Genomic DNA, 16,600 nt, shown 5'->3' on the forward strand with positions numbered 1-16,600 from the left:
TTTAATTAAAAGCTCTCTTTTTAAGAACCTGATTGATTTTTCCTTGTTTTAAAATCCAAGGGATTGAGTCTGAACTCACCAGGGATTGGTGGGGGAAAAAGAGGGGGGATGGTTAATTCCTCTTTGTTTTAAGATCCAAGGAGTTTGGATCTGTGTAAGCCTCTCAAGGCAACCCAGGGAGGGGAAAGTCTGGGGGGAAAAGGAGGGGGATGGTTAATTTCTCCTTGTTTTAAGACCCCAGGGGTTTGGGGGCGGGGAAACAGAAAGTGTGCCAGACACTGACTTCTGGCTGGTGGCAGTGTACCAAATGTAAGCTAGTAATTAAGCTTAAAAGTAATCATGCAGGTCCCCACTTCTTGAACTCTAAAGTTCAAAGTGGGGAAAAAACCATGACAAACCCTGATGAGAATGCTACTGAAATTTTATTGCCAAGGATTGAGATCTCAAAAGAGAATTTATTCCACATTTCACAGCCTTTTTTTTTAAACTGTAAGACTGTCTCAAAAAATCCCAGACTATTCCACTGAAATGAATGAAGCTGCACTGATTTTTGAAGGCTCAACTAACCACCTCACTTGAAGAAACTGTATTTATAGGGATCACATTATGTGGAATCCCTGAAAATAGCTACAAACAGGCTTATGCACAGCTTGAGTTCTAACCTTGTCGACCTTGTGTACCAGGAAATTATACAGCACTGAACTGGATGTAAACATTGCAGGAAGCAGTTATTTGTCGTAGCACTGTTATACAGAAGTAGATACTGTATGCCCCTACAACACTGGGAACAATAAAAGTACATACCTGAGGCAATATTGTTTGGAGTGTGTCAGGTACAAGACAAGTGTTTGATTTAACACAATTGTACTTTCAGGTGATCTGCAACACCAGTGCAGTGTGCTGCCAGCCCCTGTTAAAGTCAAAGACCATGGAGTGTAGTTTCCTTGTGATCTCTAGTCCTCACTACTGTATTATCTGAGCACCTCACAATGCTGACTATATATAACATCACAGCCACCTGGTGAGGTAATGGAGCATTAGTTATCCCCATTTTACAGGTGGGGATGTGAGACAGACACACTAAGGTGTGTCTACTCTGCAACTGGGCTCAAAACCATGAGTGCTAACCTCAGGGCAGACTGTCAAAAACAGGCCAGGCACCCTGAACGGGCAGTGTGTTCTATAATTAGATTTCACCAAGCCAGTAATGAAAGTGAACTCCTGGATCACTATAGCACTCTTACCGGGAGAGACAGACAGTCCCCTTAGACTCGCCAGTCTCCCTTGTCACCTGGACAAGCTGGACTTGGTGATAAATGGTCACTTACACCAAAAAAAATCACACCACATTCAGATTGCTTCCAGTCCCAAAAGAACAGTCACTTACCCTAGATCTTACATCAAAGATGACACCTGTAGCCAATCCTGTAACAAGCTACCTAAAGGTTTGTTAACTAGGAAAAAGGAATACGATAATTATTTACAGGCTAAAGCAAGCAAACACACACAGATGAGTTACAATCTAAATCCTAAGAGTGACAGAGCTGTAGTGATCTGTCAATTCAAAGTGTCTTTCTGGGCAGCCCCAAGAGGCAGCCCCTGGGGATCTCTGTCTTGAGCTTAGTGTCTCCAGCCCTTCACAGTTCAACTACCCAAAATACGCAGTGCCTCCTTGTCAGGGATTTTTGTTCCCTTCCCCTCAGACTTCAAGATGAGGCGAGTTCATGTGCATATCTCCTCTTCATGCAACGCACAGGTGACGTTCCCCTCTGGTGTTATCCAGACCGGTGAGCTGCTAGGCCTCTCCAATCCTTGACTCTGGGACAGGGCCGTCCTTAGGATTTATGGTGCCCTAGGCGGGATTATTAAACTGGTGCCCCTGTGCCTGTCTTGCTCTTAGCAACACAAACATAAGCTTACAGTATTGGAAAACTTGCCACAGGCATGTTACTAAAACCAGTTTAACTTAATTAAGCACACTAATACTGATGAACTAACACTAAAAAGTCGCACTATAGAAAAAATTCTGATTTGACAGAATGATGCAAATAATATATTTTTTTTAATTTGTCAACCTTTTATTGAAAATTTCTATGAAGAGGTATTGAAACAAGGATTAGTTTTTAATTAAAAGCAATCTTTCTAGCTTTTTTGGCTGCAAAAATCAGTAATAATGTCATCGTATGACAAAGACAAAGTGATGTCTTGTTTGATTGTAAGACTAGCAAGACCAGTCAAGGTTCCTGACTCATAGTAGAGTGCAGATAGTTTTTAATGAGCTTTAGTTTTGAGAAACTCTATTCTCCTGATGCTACTGTTACAGGAATTGTCAGTAGAATATGAGTGGCAAGTTTGCTGGTATGAATAAACTGTACAATGTCCATCACTGATTTTGCATGTGGCAACAACTCAGTTCTTCCTACAGTTCAAGTCCATTTAAATCAAAATGATCACCATGCTTCAGGAGGCTCTCTAGGTCAGGGATCCACAATGTGGTGCCCGCGGGTGCCATGGCGCCCACAGAGGCTTCTCAGTGCACCCACATACTGGCCGGAGGACGAGCATCTGCAGAAATGTTGCCGAAATTCGGTGGTATTTTGGCGCCAATGCCTCTGGATGACACTGCTTGCCGTCGAATTTTGACAGCATTTCTGCGGATGCTCGTCCACCACCACGGTCATTCGTCTGGCGCCCGCCAGATGAAAAAAGGTTGGTGACCACTGCTCTAGGTTCTTGCACTTTGTCATTAGTTGCTCTTGTTTTCCTATTTCGTTGAATTTAGTCCCACTCAGCCTGCTGCCAGCTGAGTGAATGGAACCCCAGGCCGACAGCGGGTTGAGTGGCTCAGCTGGGGTCTCAGCCACCAGCCTGCTCAGCCTGCTGCCAGCCTGGGGTTCCTTGGGGGTCTCCAGGCCAGCAGCGGGTGCTGAGTGGGGCTGGCAGCTGGGACCCTGAGTGGCAATGGGGCAGCAGTCAGAATCCCAGAGCAGCAGTGTGCTGAGCCATTCAGCCCACCACTGCGTGTCATCAAAAAAATCAGCTCACATGCCACCTTTGGCACATGTGCCGTAGGTTGCCGACCCCTGCTCTATACACTAGTAAGGAGATGAGCATATTACAGTTGTTGGAGGGCTCTATTTAGCAGTAACAGGGCTATTGGAAAGTCAGTCAACATTTTGTTTCTCTGATGAAAACTGGACCACTCTCTTCCCCATTCCAAAATTGTCACAAATAATTGTCAACAACTTGATTTTCTGTTTTTGGCTAAGATATTGATTTTTTTTTTTAAATCTATCTATCTATCTATCTATATAAATAAAAACCAGCCTGCTGGTTCAAACAGCTGCAGTAGAAGAGGAGAGGTGGAAAACTGCAGGACCCCAAAATCCACGTCTTGGGGTGCAGAGCAGCAACAGCAGCAGCAAATCCTCAGGTCTGATCACACACCAATGGGCACCACCACCCACTCAATGGACCATGGTGAAGTTAGCACAGCATCTGATCTCAGGGACGGGGCACCCATGGAGCCACAGCAGCTCATCCTGCCCTGTGCAGCTCCCCCCAGATGAGATGGATCACTGCAGTCCCCAGCTAGGGTGACCAGATCCAGATGTCCTGATTTTATAGGACCAGTCTCAATATTTGGGGCTTTGTCTTATATAGGCACCAATTACCCACACCTAGGGTGACCAGACCACAAGTATGAAAAAAATCAAGATGGGAGGTGGGGTGCAATAGGAGCCTATAAAAGAAAAGACCCAACATATGTGACTGTCTCTATAAAAGTGGGACATCTGCTCACCCTGCCGCAACCCCCTGTCCTGATTTTTCGCACATGCTATCTGGCTATCCCCAGCCCAGCCGTGTGTGACCATTCCAATCCTGGCTGCCTGCGAGGAAGTGAGTTACTTTCACTGTCATTCCTCAGCAGGTAGGCAGCCAGCCTCACCTCCCCCCCAGCACCTCACCCAACACAGCCCTCACGCCAGGGGAAAGAGTCACACTCACAGGTGAGCATAGGCAGCAAGTTTGTATAATTTTTGGTGGTGCCTGCCCCCCTCCCCCCCGCTGTCGCCCTGTAAGCCGATATAAAATGAAGCTACAATGCGTTGGCACCACAAGATTACAAGGGTCAATTAAAAGTGTAAACTCAGAAGCAGCACTTGCCTGCTTCAATATACAGTATTATATTTTGTTGCACTTGTGAAAAAGTGGGAATGTTCTAAATGTTTTCTCTGAATACTGTGTGGGTGCCTCAGTTTCCCCTGTAAGGTGCCAATTGAAGGTGCTGGGGACAAAGAGATCAGAAGAGATCCAGAAGAGACACAAAGGCTAGAGGAGGGAGTGTCAGTTTTGAGCTGGCTGGGGAAATGGGGTAAGGCCCAGAACTTGGGTCTAGGCTCCCCACCCTCCAAGATGGACCTGACTGAGGGGTCCTGTTTTCTGTACCTACAAGCTTTGTTTTAGACTGTGATCGTGTCATCTAATAAACCTTCTGTTTTACTGGCTGGCTGACAGTCACGTCTGACTGCAGAGTTGGGATGCTAACAACCTGGGCAAAAGCTGGCATCTAGCCTGCCAGCATCACAGAAGTATTATCGGAGCATATGTAAATGTACCCCTCCTAGTATGGATCTAGCTAGCAGCAGACTGCCTAGGGCCCTGTGAACATACTCAAGTGCCTGCTGCTCAATCTAGCTATATGCGTTGCCATCACACCTCCTGACTGCAGCATACACATAACTTAACTGACTCGCCCAGTGTCCCACAGGGGAATCTGCATCAGCACAGGGAATTCAACATGAGTCTTCAGAGTCCCAGACTAGCACACTAACCACTGAACCATCTTTCCTCTCAGTTTCAGGTTCCTGATGATCCCTATGGCACAATAGTGTCTATACACAGAAAGGGATAGTTCAGTGGTTTGAGCATTGGCCTGCTAAACCCAGGGTTGTGAGTTCAATCCTTGAAGGGGCCACTTAGGGAACTGTGGCAAAATCAGTCCTGCTAGTGAAGGCAGGGGGCTGGACTCAATGACTTTTCAGGGTCTTTTCCAGTTCTATGAGATAGAAATATCTCCATATATTTTAATAGTCTGGCATTTTTACCTTCCACTGCCGCATGCTGATAACACCATCAGCAGGATCTGAACCTTCAACATTGCACAGGCTGCTGTCAGATGACCCACAGGACTAACTCCATTAGCTGGCAGCAGAATAGGGCTGCTCTCCCAAAGAGGGGGATGGGCTGCTGGCCCTGTGAACTGAATCCAGAGTGTGGTAGCTCCTGCCCTAAGTGGTGTCCCCAGAAGAGGTGGAGCCTGGGCCGTGTCTCTCACTCACATCTCAGAAGTTAAGAATGCTCCTGAACCATGTGGTGGTCCTCTCTCTCACTCACTACCACCCCCAGGAGGTGGAGAAGCTCCTATCCCATGCCGTCCCCACAAGGCCACAGTCTGGTTCAGGAGTTGAGGAGGAAGGCCCAGTTCTTCCCACCCGTCTTACATCTACTCTGGCAGCTCCCTAAACAGCGCAGTGTGGGCTGCTGCTCGGACAGCAATGCCAGCCCACCTCAGAACATTCAGAGCCTCTGGCCAGCTTCACCATCTAATGGTTTACCACTCTGCTGAATCTGTGGGGAATTTCACCTGACAGAAAAAACTCCCTCTTGCCTGAGGGGATTCCCCCTGCCTGACAGCAGAAGCCTGCTGCAAACACTGGAGATATTAGAGCTTCTCAGAGAGAGAGAGATCCTACAATCCTTCTGTCATGAACAAAAAGCTTTAACAAAGTTAGCCCAGTGGTATCCAATCCCTTTCAGAACCACTGAGTTTAGTAAAACCCAAACATCTGAAAAACAGGAACTAGAGAGTTGACGGATAACAAAGCCTTAACTTTGCCCTCTTTGAGCCATGTCCCAATATACTCCTGGCACACACACTCACTGCCGCAGAACACTGTGGGGATGGGCCACGTGACCACTGTAGGACAGAGTCAAATGCCTCCTCTTTGCTAAGGCAAACCTTGCACTTCAGTGAGCTGTACTGAGCAGGAGCTACCCACACCTGCCTGAGACTCAGACAAACATACATCACACCCGCTCAGCTTCACAGCGACTTCTCCCACACCAGCCATTCTCCATCTCACACTCTACCTTCACGCACCTACCAACCACCCACACCCCACTATGCTGCTGACAATCCTCGCGGCAAGAGGACCCCTATGCACGGCTATGACCCCACTTCTGAAACGAGGCATCCAGGCTCTCTCTAAGCAGACAGGCACCTCTTTCCTTGGATCACACACAAGGGGTGGGGCAGGGAAAGGGGCTCAGAACCCCTCCCCAGAGAAGCAGGGGCCCTCCAGCTGTCCTCATATCACCACCACAACTCTGGCAAGCTGCTCCTACTCATCTCTCCACTGTTCAGCACAGCAACCCTCACCACAGTGAATTCAGCAGGAGGGCGTGCAGATAATTGCCAGGGGCTACCGCCAGCTCCTGGGGAGTTTGTCTCCCCCTCCCCACCACCACCACCACCACCACAACATATAGCTCCCGCCAGCATTTCCCACCCACCCTCCCCTTCCTGTCCCATTCACCATTAGCACTGCAGAAGCCATTAGCACATAAAAAAGTTGCTCCTTGTCTGGTACCCTCTGCTGCTGTGTCCATATCAGACAGCAGCTTACTGGAGGGCTATACGCTTCCTTGGGTATGGAGCCCGAGCTGTACATTGAGCCACCCCCCCACACACACACACTATGCCCACTCTCCTGACTTACCCGGTCATGCCCTGTCCCACTCAGTCCATTCCAAGCCCTCACTCCTCCTCCTTAATTTTATATTCCCTGGTTTTCAGAGTTTTACATTTAAATTCAGCAGGGAGAGGGTCTTGGGGTTCCCCCAAACCCTCAACACATACACAGGAGGGGTAAATGTGGGACCGTAGCCCCCTTTTCCTAATCCTCCATTGCCTGTCACCCACCTCCATGTCACCTTCCCAGTGTCCCCTCTCCACTATCCCCACCAAACAGGCTCCCCATTATCTTCCCCTCACCATCACCCCACAGCCCTCTCTGTATGCCCTCATTCCCTTCCACTCATCCCCTCATCTCCCTGCACCTTCCCAACTCCTGCATCCCCAGCACTGTGCAGCAAGCATTTGCTTGTGTCATTATTATCTTTCCATAAATAGTCTGAGCACCCTCTGAATTCTCATGCGCTCAGTTTTCATTTCCCCAAAAATAAAAGAAGCCTCTGACAGAAGGTTTCAGTAACATGCCTACAGTCCATTCTCAGATTTTTGCCAACAGTAGGGTTAAAATTTAAAGCGCTTGGATTTAGTTCAGGTCCAACAGGCACAGCATGTCCCCTTGAGCTCCTCAAGTCATATGAAAACTGGCTGCCTGGAAACCCTCTTTGCTAGTCTTTCTGCATAAGTGCATTGCAATCTGTTTGGTACGCCAGCGTTTAGCACACACCAATCTAGAGAAGTGAACCCTTCTTTTAACAACATTTTCAGTATCACTTCCCCTAAGGAGCAGTGATTACCAAACACTAAGAAAATATCAAGCAATTGAGATCAGTTCAGGAGTGATTAGCATGATGGTTTCAGCCCCAGGTGTGCACAAAAAAAAGTTGGTCAACTGTCGACTTTATGAAACATAAATGTTGTTGAGCTGTATCTCAGGAACTCCTTGCTCGTATGACCCAAAATTTGAATGACTAATTGTATTCCTCCTCTCCCTAAGACACAACAAATGTCCAGTCAATCTAAGTAAATGTCCAGATTTTAGAGCTCTTGAAGGAGTCTTCCTTTAAATAGGAAGGGGTTCACCTTAATTGTAGCAGAGCTGGCCCCAGGGCTGGTGCAACCATTTAGGCAACCTAGGCAGTCACCTAGGGTGCTAGGATTTGGGGGGGGCGTCATTTTCTTCAGCAGCGACCGCGGCGGCTGGATCTTCGGCTGCCCTGGTCGCCACCGGCATTTAGTCGGAGGGAGCTGGGGCAGGGGAGCGCCGGGAGGGCCACCTGCAGCAAGTAAAGGAGGAGGGGCAGCATGCAGGGGAACTCTCCACCCCAGCCTCACCTCCTCCCCGAGCACGCCGTGGCTGCTTCACTTCTCTCGCCTCCCAGCCAGGGCCGGTGCTACCATTTAGGCAGCCTAGGCAATCGCCTAGGGTGCCAGAATAAATGGTGGGTGCCGTTTTGCCGGAGGGGGCGGCAGGCAGCTTCAGTGGAGCTTCAGTGGAGCTGCCGCAGTGGTGCCTGCGGAGGGTCCGATGCTCCGCGGCTCCAGTGGAGCTGCCACAGTGGTGCCTGCGGACGGTCGGCAGGCAGCACTGTGGCAGTTCCAGTGGAGCCATGGGACCAGCGCGCGGGGCGGCGAAATTGCCATGCGCCTAGGGCGCTCAAACCCCTAGCGCCGGTCCTGCTCCCAGCCTTGCGGCACCTAAGCTGATTGGTGCCGCAAGCCTGGGAGGCAGGAGAAGTGAAGCAGCGACGGCGTGCTCGGGGAGGAGGAGGGGCAGGGGTGAGCTAGGGCGGCGGGATGCCTCAGGGCGGAGGGAGGGAGCTGCCGCGGGGGGGGCATCAGGGCAAAGGTGCGGGTGGGGAGGGTGCAAGGTGGAAGTTTCACCTAGGGCGCGAAACATCCTTGCACTGGCCCTGGCTGGCCCACCACTATAATAATGGAACATGTTAGGAAATCTAAATACAGGGGTCACTAACAGATCCTCCTGTTATGTTTCATGAGTTTTTAATTAAACCCATGTATCTGATATGAAGCACTGTTATTTAGAGATGGCTAAAATGTTAGAGTCAAAACATATACTAACATGCAAGGAATAATATGCAGCAAGGTATGACTTAGCATGTTTTTTAAAGCTAGCAACATAGTAAGATTCGGCTTTACAAGTATTTCCCACTGATATAGGTTTCTACTTCAGAATGATAGTTATTTTTCAGTATTTCTACAGTTGTCAGATTGTGCATATCCATATGAATCCCCTAAAGCTGCATTAATTTTAGCATGAATATTCACTCAACAATAAAATGGAAATTTGAAACCTCCTTTAACAAAACACACACACACTAAGATTACAAGAAGCCATGAACAACAAGAAGCAGCAATCCAAAGGAGATAAGTTAGGCTAATACAGTTCTTGGTCCTCTGATTATTAGAAAAAACCAGAATATGTTAAAGAGTGGACTTGATGTTGGCCATTGAGAGACTTCTGGGTAGGAGGCCATCCTCTGGTTCTCTGCTGAGTCCAGTGTCTCCTCTGATAACGGTCTTTCAGCTCACACTGCAAATACCACATAACGTATGAGGTTATTCGTCCAATACCAGTTGTTACAGCCCTGACTGAGTTTCCCCTTATCCACACTCACCAGGCTGTACGCAAAACCTTTGGATCCCATGCGCTTTTAAGCTTACTGACTCTGAGCAGCGTTCATGTGCTGTCTCTTTCTCTGGCCTTTCAGGCACACTCCTGGCGTACAGACTCCCGTGCTGGCACCTCCTTCTTGGGAGGGGGTGCCCAGCTGCGATAGGCATCAAGATCGATGAAGACACACACTCCCAAGTCTTCTCAGTCACTCTTGCATGCCACCTCCAGAGCTCCACCTTTGTGGGTACCCCAAGTTACTGTTTCACACATCAGGGACTTTGTCACCATTAAATCAAGTAACGGAGTCTCTGCAAAGCTACCTCTAAACCACACACACTTTACTCCTAGACAAAGAGACATACAGATCTAAGGGGGAAAAAAAAAACAAAACACCAAACAACTGCACTCATGGAAGTTTCCTCTTCTCTCCTGAGAGTCCTTTGGGTTTTAGGACAGGTCTGCACTACAGAGTTAGGTAGACAAAACGTTAAACTAACTCTGTAAGTGTCTACACTACTGTGTTGCTCCTACTGATGCAAGTTCCTCACTACACCGGTTTAATAACTCCATCTCTGTGAGGTGCGCCGGCACTTAGGTCAATGTAGTTAGGTTGATGCAGTGTCTGTGTAGACACTCTCAACTCATCACACAGCACCCAACTGAGATCCTGGCTGCACATTTTAGACCTCAGCTCCTACAAACAGGACCATGCATGCTCTAGTTCAGTGACACAAGGGCTCACTAGGACTTTCCCTGTAATTGCAGCTCTCAAATGCTGCGGGCTGGAGTAGAGACAAGCACTGGAACTGACCACAGAGAGCCCTCAATTACCTGGCACCCAGGCAGTTTAAAGAGGAAGGTGCCAGTTGCTTGACTTAAATGCAGAGGGGACAAGAACCTAATGTGGGAGATGGAGGAAGTCTGGGACTGGCTAGGCAGAGATTGGATATGGAGCCAGGGGATGGGGGGAGATCAAGCAACTGAATGAGCAGCCCAGGGAGGAAGGCTACATATCAACTTCTACAACAAGGCCGGAGTCCTACAAACAGCCTCTTTCACTACCCAGCCTAGCAACTGCAGAAAGCAATTTTAACAAGGCAGTGATCATCTCAGGACTGCTTTCTGCCTACTTCCCTCTAGATAGCCAGTGAGTACAAGACTGTTTGCTTCAACCACTCCTATCTCCTCCCTTTGTCTTTCCAGCTAGACAAGCTCCTCCAAACACAATCCTCTAAAAGGGTTTAAACAAATCAAAATGAAAGTACAGGTCACAGAACTCACTTGACATTTGCTGCCATGGCATTGTTGGCTCTGAAAGGGGTTATACCCCTTCACCCTAGTCTTTGGCTTGTCAGTATTGATAGCAAGCTCTTTCATTGCCATATCGTGCCTATCACAATGGTATCCATTGGCCCCATGCACTACCATGATAAACCTGACATATTACATTGTACACATATTGTGACAAACCTCTGTCTCTTGTCTCTGCATTTCCTGACAGATTTCACTAACCTCAGAGGCTCACTGTGACCCTCCACTTAACTCTTCTCTCTCTAGAGACAAGGGTCACAGTCTACTGAGCCATTTTCATCATAGCCAGCGAGGGAGGTAAGGAGAAGCTATCCTCCCTTGCACAGTCTCTGTTGTCTCCCAGTCTCAGTGATTAATCAGGGGGAAAAATGGGAGAGCCCAGGCCCACCCTCTACTCCGGGCTCCAGCCCAAGGACCTTAATAGTTTCAGCTATGGTAGCTGACCTTTTAGGAACAGGACACATACAATTCCCTGGGCTACTTCCCCACAGCAACCTCCACTTCCTCAAGCTCCACTTCACCTCAGGGCCTCCTTCCTTGTGCCTGATATGGTACATACAGTTCAGTCTGTCCAATAGCACAACTTCACACAGCTCCTGACATGTGCACCCACCTAACTAACTGTGAGGTTTTTAACTAGTTTCAGCCAACCCCTGATTGGCTTCAGGTGTCCCAATCAACCTAGCATCCTCCCTGCCTTCTGGAAAGCTCTTAATTGGCCCAGGTATCTTAATTGACCTGGAACAGCTGCCATTTACTTTTCCTGGTACCAGGGATTTGTTTAACCTGGTGCTAATATATCTATCTCCCACTACTTTTCTGTAGCCATCTCGCCTTGCCCCATCACAATATATAAAAATATATTTCTGTTTTTACTACACAGATTACTAACACTCAGTGTCCAAGATGCTCTGTAATACAAGGCTTATTACACTGATTTAAATAAATCAAATATAAAAGACTCTTCCAGAAGCAATTTTATTCTTTTGTAGGAACCTTATTTGTAATAGAAATCAAACTATGAAAATTTCTATGTCACTTATGCTCTGGCTCCAGTCTGCTAGCACTTCAGCTCATAACCAGTGAAGAAAACAGCCACTTTAATTCATAAAAAATTCACATTCCATCTAATTTGCCATCTATGACCTGTTTCCTATGTCCCCTTTTATATCTGTAGGCAATAACGGCCCATTTCTTCCCTTTTTATCCAAATTGTTGTACCTTAGTTTAAGAGGTAACAATTTGTGTGACTTCTGCCCACTTGTGTGGTAACAATGAAGAAGAAAAACAATCCCTTCATAACCACTGGGGACAATATATGTGTTTCATCTTGTCTCCAGCTCAGACACTGCATTTCTATGCTGCACTGAGGGAAAAAACCACATGCAAGTATAACAATGACAAAAGATTACAAGTGAAGAAGTGTGGGAAAGTACTTAGCACTTATCTATGCACTTTTCAAGCACAAAGTGCCTTACAGACATTACTGGAGTGATCTTCACAACAGACCTATGAGGTAAGTCATTACTGTTTTTCCCTCCCCACCCCCATTTCAATTCCAATTCATTTCTACCTCTGGCCCTAGCTCACTTCTGAAGTTCTCAGTGTTCCCAACAATGGTGACAAGATCCATATTTCCAAGCTGTGGCTACGGGGCATGGTTGAATACATGATTGCATAGTTGGGGGTTGGTCCTGCTTTGAGCAGGGAGTTGGACTACATAACCCCCTGAGATCTCTTCCAACCTTAATCTTCTATGATTGCACCATATTTTATATATCTATCTAGACAGATAGCTAGATAGATAGATGTAGGCTCAATTCAGAGAAGCACTTTGCGGTACCTCTCAGGTATTGTTTAAAATAGTTTTGTTTAAAATATTGTAGTAGTGGGAAACACACTAATGGTCAAAACAAAGTTTAGGCCATGTGGAGACACAATAGAGCGGCAGATGGTGAGCGGCCTGCTGAGACCAACTGGTATATCTCTTGGTGTCCTAGGGGAAAGGCAGTCACTGACTGCTCCTAGCATAGATTCCCCCCAGTTCTACTCTCCAGTTGCTATGCAGCAAACAGTAGTGCATTTACAGTCATTAAAGGATGCTCTCAGGCAGGTCTATGTTTTGCAACTGCCATGCATACATCAAGAACCAGCCAAATACTTAAGTATCATTCTTTAACATCATGCCGAATGGCGATCAAGCAAATATTTCTAGCAATGCTTCTGTATCTGGCATCACACTCACCAGCAATGCTAAGCAAAAATTATATACTGCACTAAGCAATTGTGCTCCAAGTAATGTATAGGTACCACAAGAAACACATCTGAGAATGTTCTAAACCAACTGGAATGTCTGGTTAATGTTTTAGTCATTTCACAGGTACACAGCTAGTTGAAAAAACTATGAGCACCATTTTATGAAGGGAACATTTTTAAACAAGTTTTGCCAACGTTTCCTTCCTTTTGCCAAAAATTAAACAAAATTTGGTTGGGCATTTCCAGGCAGCTTTTTACGTAAGAGTAACAACGTAATAGAAACTTGTTAATATCAATGGGACTACTTGCAAAGTAAGGATAGCAGAATTGGGCCCGTAGAGATTCATTCCCATTGACATTCATTAAAGTATCAAGAGTTTCCATTATGCAGAATAAACAAGCCTTGCCCATATTAAACCAGTCAGTATGCCTCAAAAGAAGAGCTGATCAACCTCAAATTACAAAGAACATTCAACAAGCAGTTTTGGTTACTGATCAGTCAACTCCATTCCAGAGAATCTTGCCAGAATGTAAAAACTTTCACTTCATCAGCTCCTGCAGAGACATACACAGCAGATGGAATTTCAGCTCTGACATGGTAAGCACAATGTTACTTATCTAAAGTTTAGCACTTTTTGCTTATACAAGTGATTATGCATAACAAAATCTTTACACGATTGACCTAAATCTCAGTTGATCTTCAGACTAAATCCAAAAGAGATTATAGCCAAGGAATGCACCTTAGAATGAGACCGACCCATTTTCTGTTTAAGTCAACGAAAATATTCACTGGTGGTCAGTTTGGCCCAAGTGTGGAGAAAGGGCCCCGTAGAGCTACACAAGCACTGGCTTTGGAAAGAGATGAATATTCCAAATCCCAATAAATTCTGACCTCAAGACCACAAACATGAATAAAGGACCAATTCTGACCTCTCACCAGTTTACACTTAAATAACTGCACTGAGATCAGTGGCCTTGTTCCTGATTTACCCTGTGGTATGACAGATCAGAATCATGTTCAAAAGACCCAAGTTGAGTTAACCATAAACTAACCCAAAATCAATCCTACATCAGACTTATATTGGTCCAATTCATTACATGGGAACTGGTTACTGCAACAGTCATTTTATTTTCATAGATATTAACACCTATACAACATGCTCTAGACACCCTGACAGTGTGATCTTCACAGAGGAATATATAATCCACGTTGTTCTTCTTAACTTCCTGGCCTAACTTAAAAACTGTCCACTAAGCAAAATGTACCCCATCCAGCTGCACCTAACTTCCCCACAGACCACCCCAGAAACCCTAGCAGATATCTAGTTATTGCAATGCACCCTGAAGGTCAACAAATTAGGATTATTCTGGACAGAAAAGGTAGAAGAGAGAAGGTCAGAGAGACAACCGGTCCTTCCGCAGCCTTGTCTCTGTCTACACTGGAGCTGGAAGTATGATTTTCAGCTCAGACAGACACAAACCAGCATGCTAAGAATAGCAGCATAACCATGGCTGCACGGGCAGCAGGATAGGCTAGGTAACCTGAGTACATATGTTGGGGCTTCAGAACAGATTCTGTCTGGGATGGCTAACCTGTCCCACTGCCCATTTTGCTGTGATGATACTGCTATTTTTAGTACACTGGCTCAACCAAAGCTAGCACCTGTGGGTCTATCCAAGCTGGCAATGACACCTCTAGCTCCAGTGTAGAGGTACCCTGGGAGTGCATGTATGTTAGGGGGCAGGGAGATCCAGCTCAAGTGTCTCCATTGACTACAACTGCAGGACTATATGGCAAAAGCAGAAAGGCAGCCATCTCTATATGTATGCAGGACAAAAACAACCACTTGAATGCCTTCTGTAGACCAGTGCAGGTCCTGGAGTAAAGATGCCATTGCATCCAGCAAGACAATTGCTATTGCATTCTGCACCAACTTCAGTGGTTGAAAATAAATGTAGGCTGGAGTTTAATGCAGAGCACATTGCAATATCTAATCTGAGGGTACAAAGGTATGAATGGATAAGACAATTAAAGCCCGCATCCACAGATGGCTCATCAGCCCAGGAAAATGAGATAACAGCCTTAACCAAGAATTCCAAAAAGCTACAAAATACATTTTACATATTCTTTTTAATTCATAAATACATACAGGTATAAGGACAAATTATGATTTGATTTGAATGTCCCAATTCACGATCTCAAATGGTGCAACACAGTTCTGTGAAAGGATCAAATCTTGGTAAGCTAATAGCGTCTCAAGAGGCTGCCTTGTTACCATGTAATTTACCACGCCACTTTACGGGAGCCTTGCTGTGGTTATCGCTGCTTGGTGAGGCCACAATAGTATTGTAGCAGTTAAGCCCAGGCTACAGGAGGTTTTCAGGTGGCAGAGATGGGGCCTGCACCTGCACCTCTCCAGTCCCCTCCCACAGAGGGCAGGCTGGGTATGTGCAAATGAGAAGCTGCCACCAAGCCTCAGAGCCACCTTGTGCTCCACCCCACACGGGCCCGGATAGTGGCAGCAACTCCAGCTCCCAGGTCCATCCGCTGCTTCCTTTCTATAAATAAGGAATACTTATACATGCGGCAAGGGGAGAAATAACTAGTGTGTGATTTGTGCCTCACTTGCCAAAAGAGTCACAAGCCACCATTGCCTTTACCCAAAAGGAACTGTCCCAAAGTCTTATTCCGAGCCTTTCTGGTCACTATTTTACTATGACCTTCTAAAGGCTGCTGTGCCAAAACCATACCCAAGGCGCCCAATAGCAGACACGTTTCTTCAGAGAGGGGGTTATTACCTTACATTGGAGATTGTGGTCAGCTGAGTTTCTCGATGTATCCTTGGGGAAAGCGTCCACAATTAAAATGGTGTCTTCTAACGGAAAGCCAGCATGGTTTGATGTTCTATGAGCCAGTTGAGCTTCCCAATAAGGTTATGTGCTGAAAGTAATTAACTGTAAAGAAAAGAAACTGGTGAGATGATTAGATTCATGGATTACAATTGACTTCTCTCTGTTCAGTAGCAATGTTCTGCATTGGACAGGTGGCTAAGAGAAACATGGAAAGTTCTCTCCATAGAAAAAGAGCTTCCCTATAAACATCTCCTACAACATGGACTGGTTTTACAACATCCACGGCTGGACAACATACCACTAGAAAAGAATGGTATTGTGCTTCAGACATTGGATTGGATTACATTCCCAGCTCTGCCACAATCTCTGATTTTGGGCAAGTCACAGTCTCCGTGCCTCAATTCCCATCCCTACAATGGGAATATTACTTGCACAGGGAAATTCATTAATGTTCTGAGGGGTTAAGATAGCAAACAAACACATTTCTCTACCAAAAAGGCATTTTGTTCATATGTTTATGACATTTGTATAACTAACGTGTTTGGTAATTTGCTTTGATTATTATATTATCTCTTTCGATTTCAGATGACCTGTGCGACCTCTAGCCTCAACCTGGCTTTATATATACTGTTTGTGACTTGACGTGATTTAGCTAATTTTTAGCCATTTGTCTTTAAGTTACAGATCAGTACAGTACTCTATCAACTTTACAGTTTATAACACGGTCAAGGTGGTATAGATCAAATGAGAGATGAATATTCAGATAATTACGCAGGTCTGTGATCTCA

At 46.1% G+C, this 16,600-nt stretch overlaps 1 protein-coding gene across 2 annotated transcripts in view; it reads right to left on the bottom strand.

Moving 5' to 3' along the window:
• TRPM8 (transient receptor potential cation channel subfamily M member 8) overlaps window positions 1-15,831 on the bottom strand; it is a 120,023-nt gene extending 104,192 nt beyond the window's left edge. For both annotated transcript variants that reach the window (XM_030580838.1, XM_030580837.1), the window contains exon 1: window positions 15,759-15,831. The gene's annotated coding sequence lies outside the window, so the exon portion shown is untranslated. The remainder of the gene's footprint in view (window positions 1-15,758) is intronic.
• Window positions 15,832-16,600: the final 769 nt, after the last annotated feature.

The sequence above is a fragment of the Gopherus evgoodei genome, chromosome 11, assembly GCF_007399415.2.
Source record: "Gopherus evgoodei ecotype Sinaloan lineage chromosome 11, rGopEvg1_v1.p, whole genome shotgun sequence".
NCBI lineage: Eukaryota > Metazoa > Chordata > Testudines > Testudinidae > Gopherus > Gopherus evgoodei.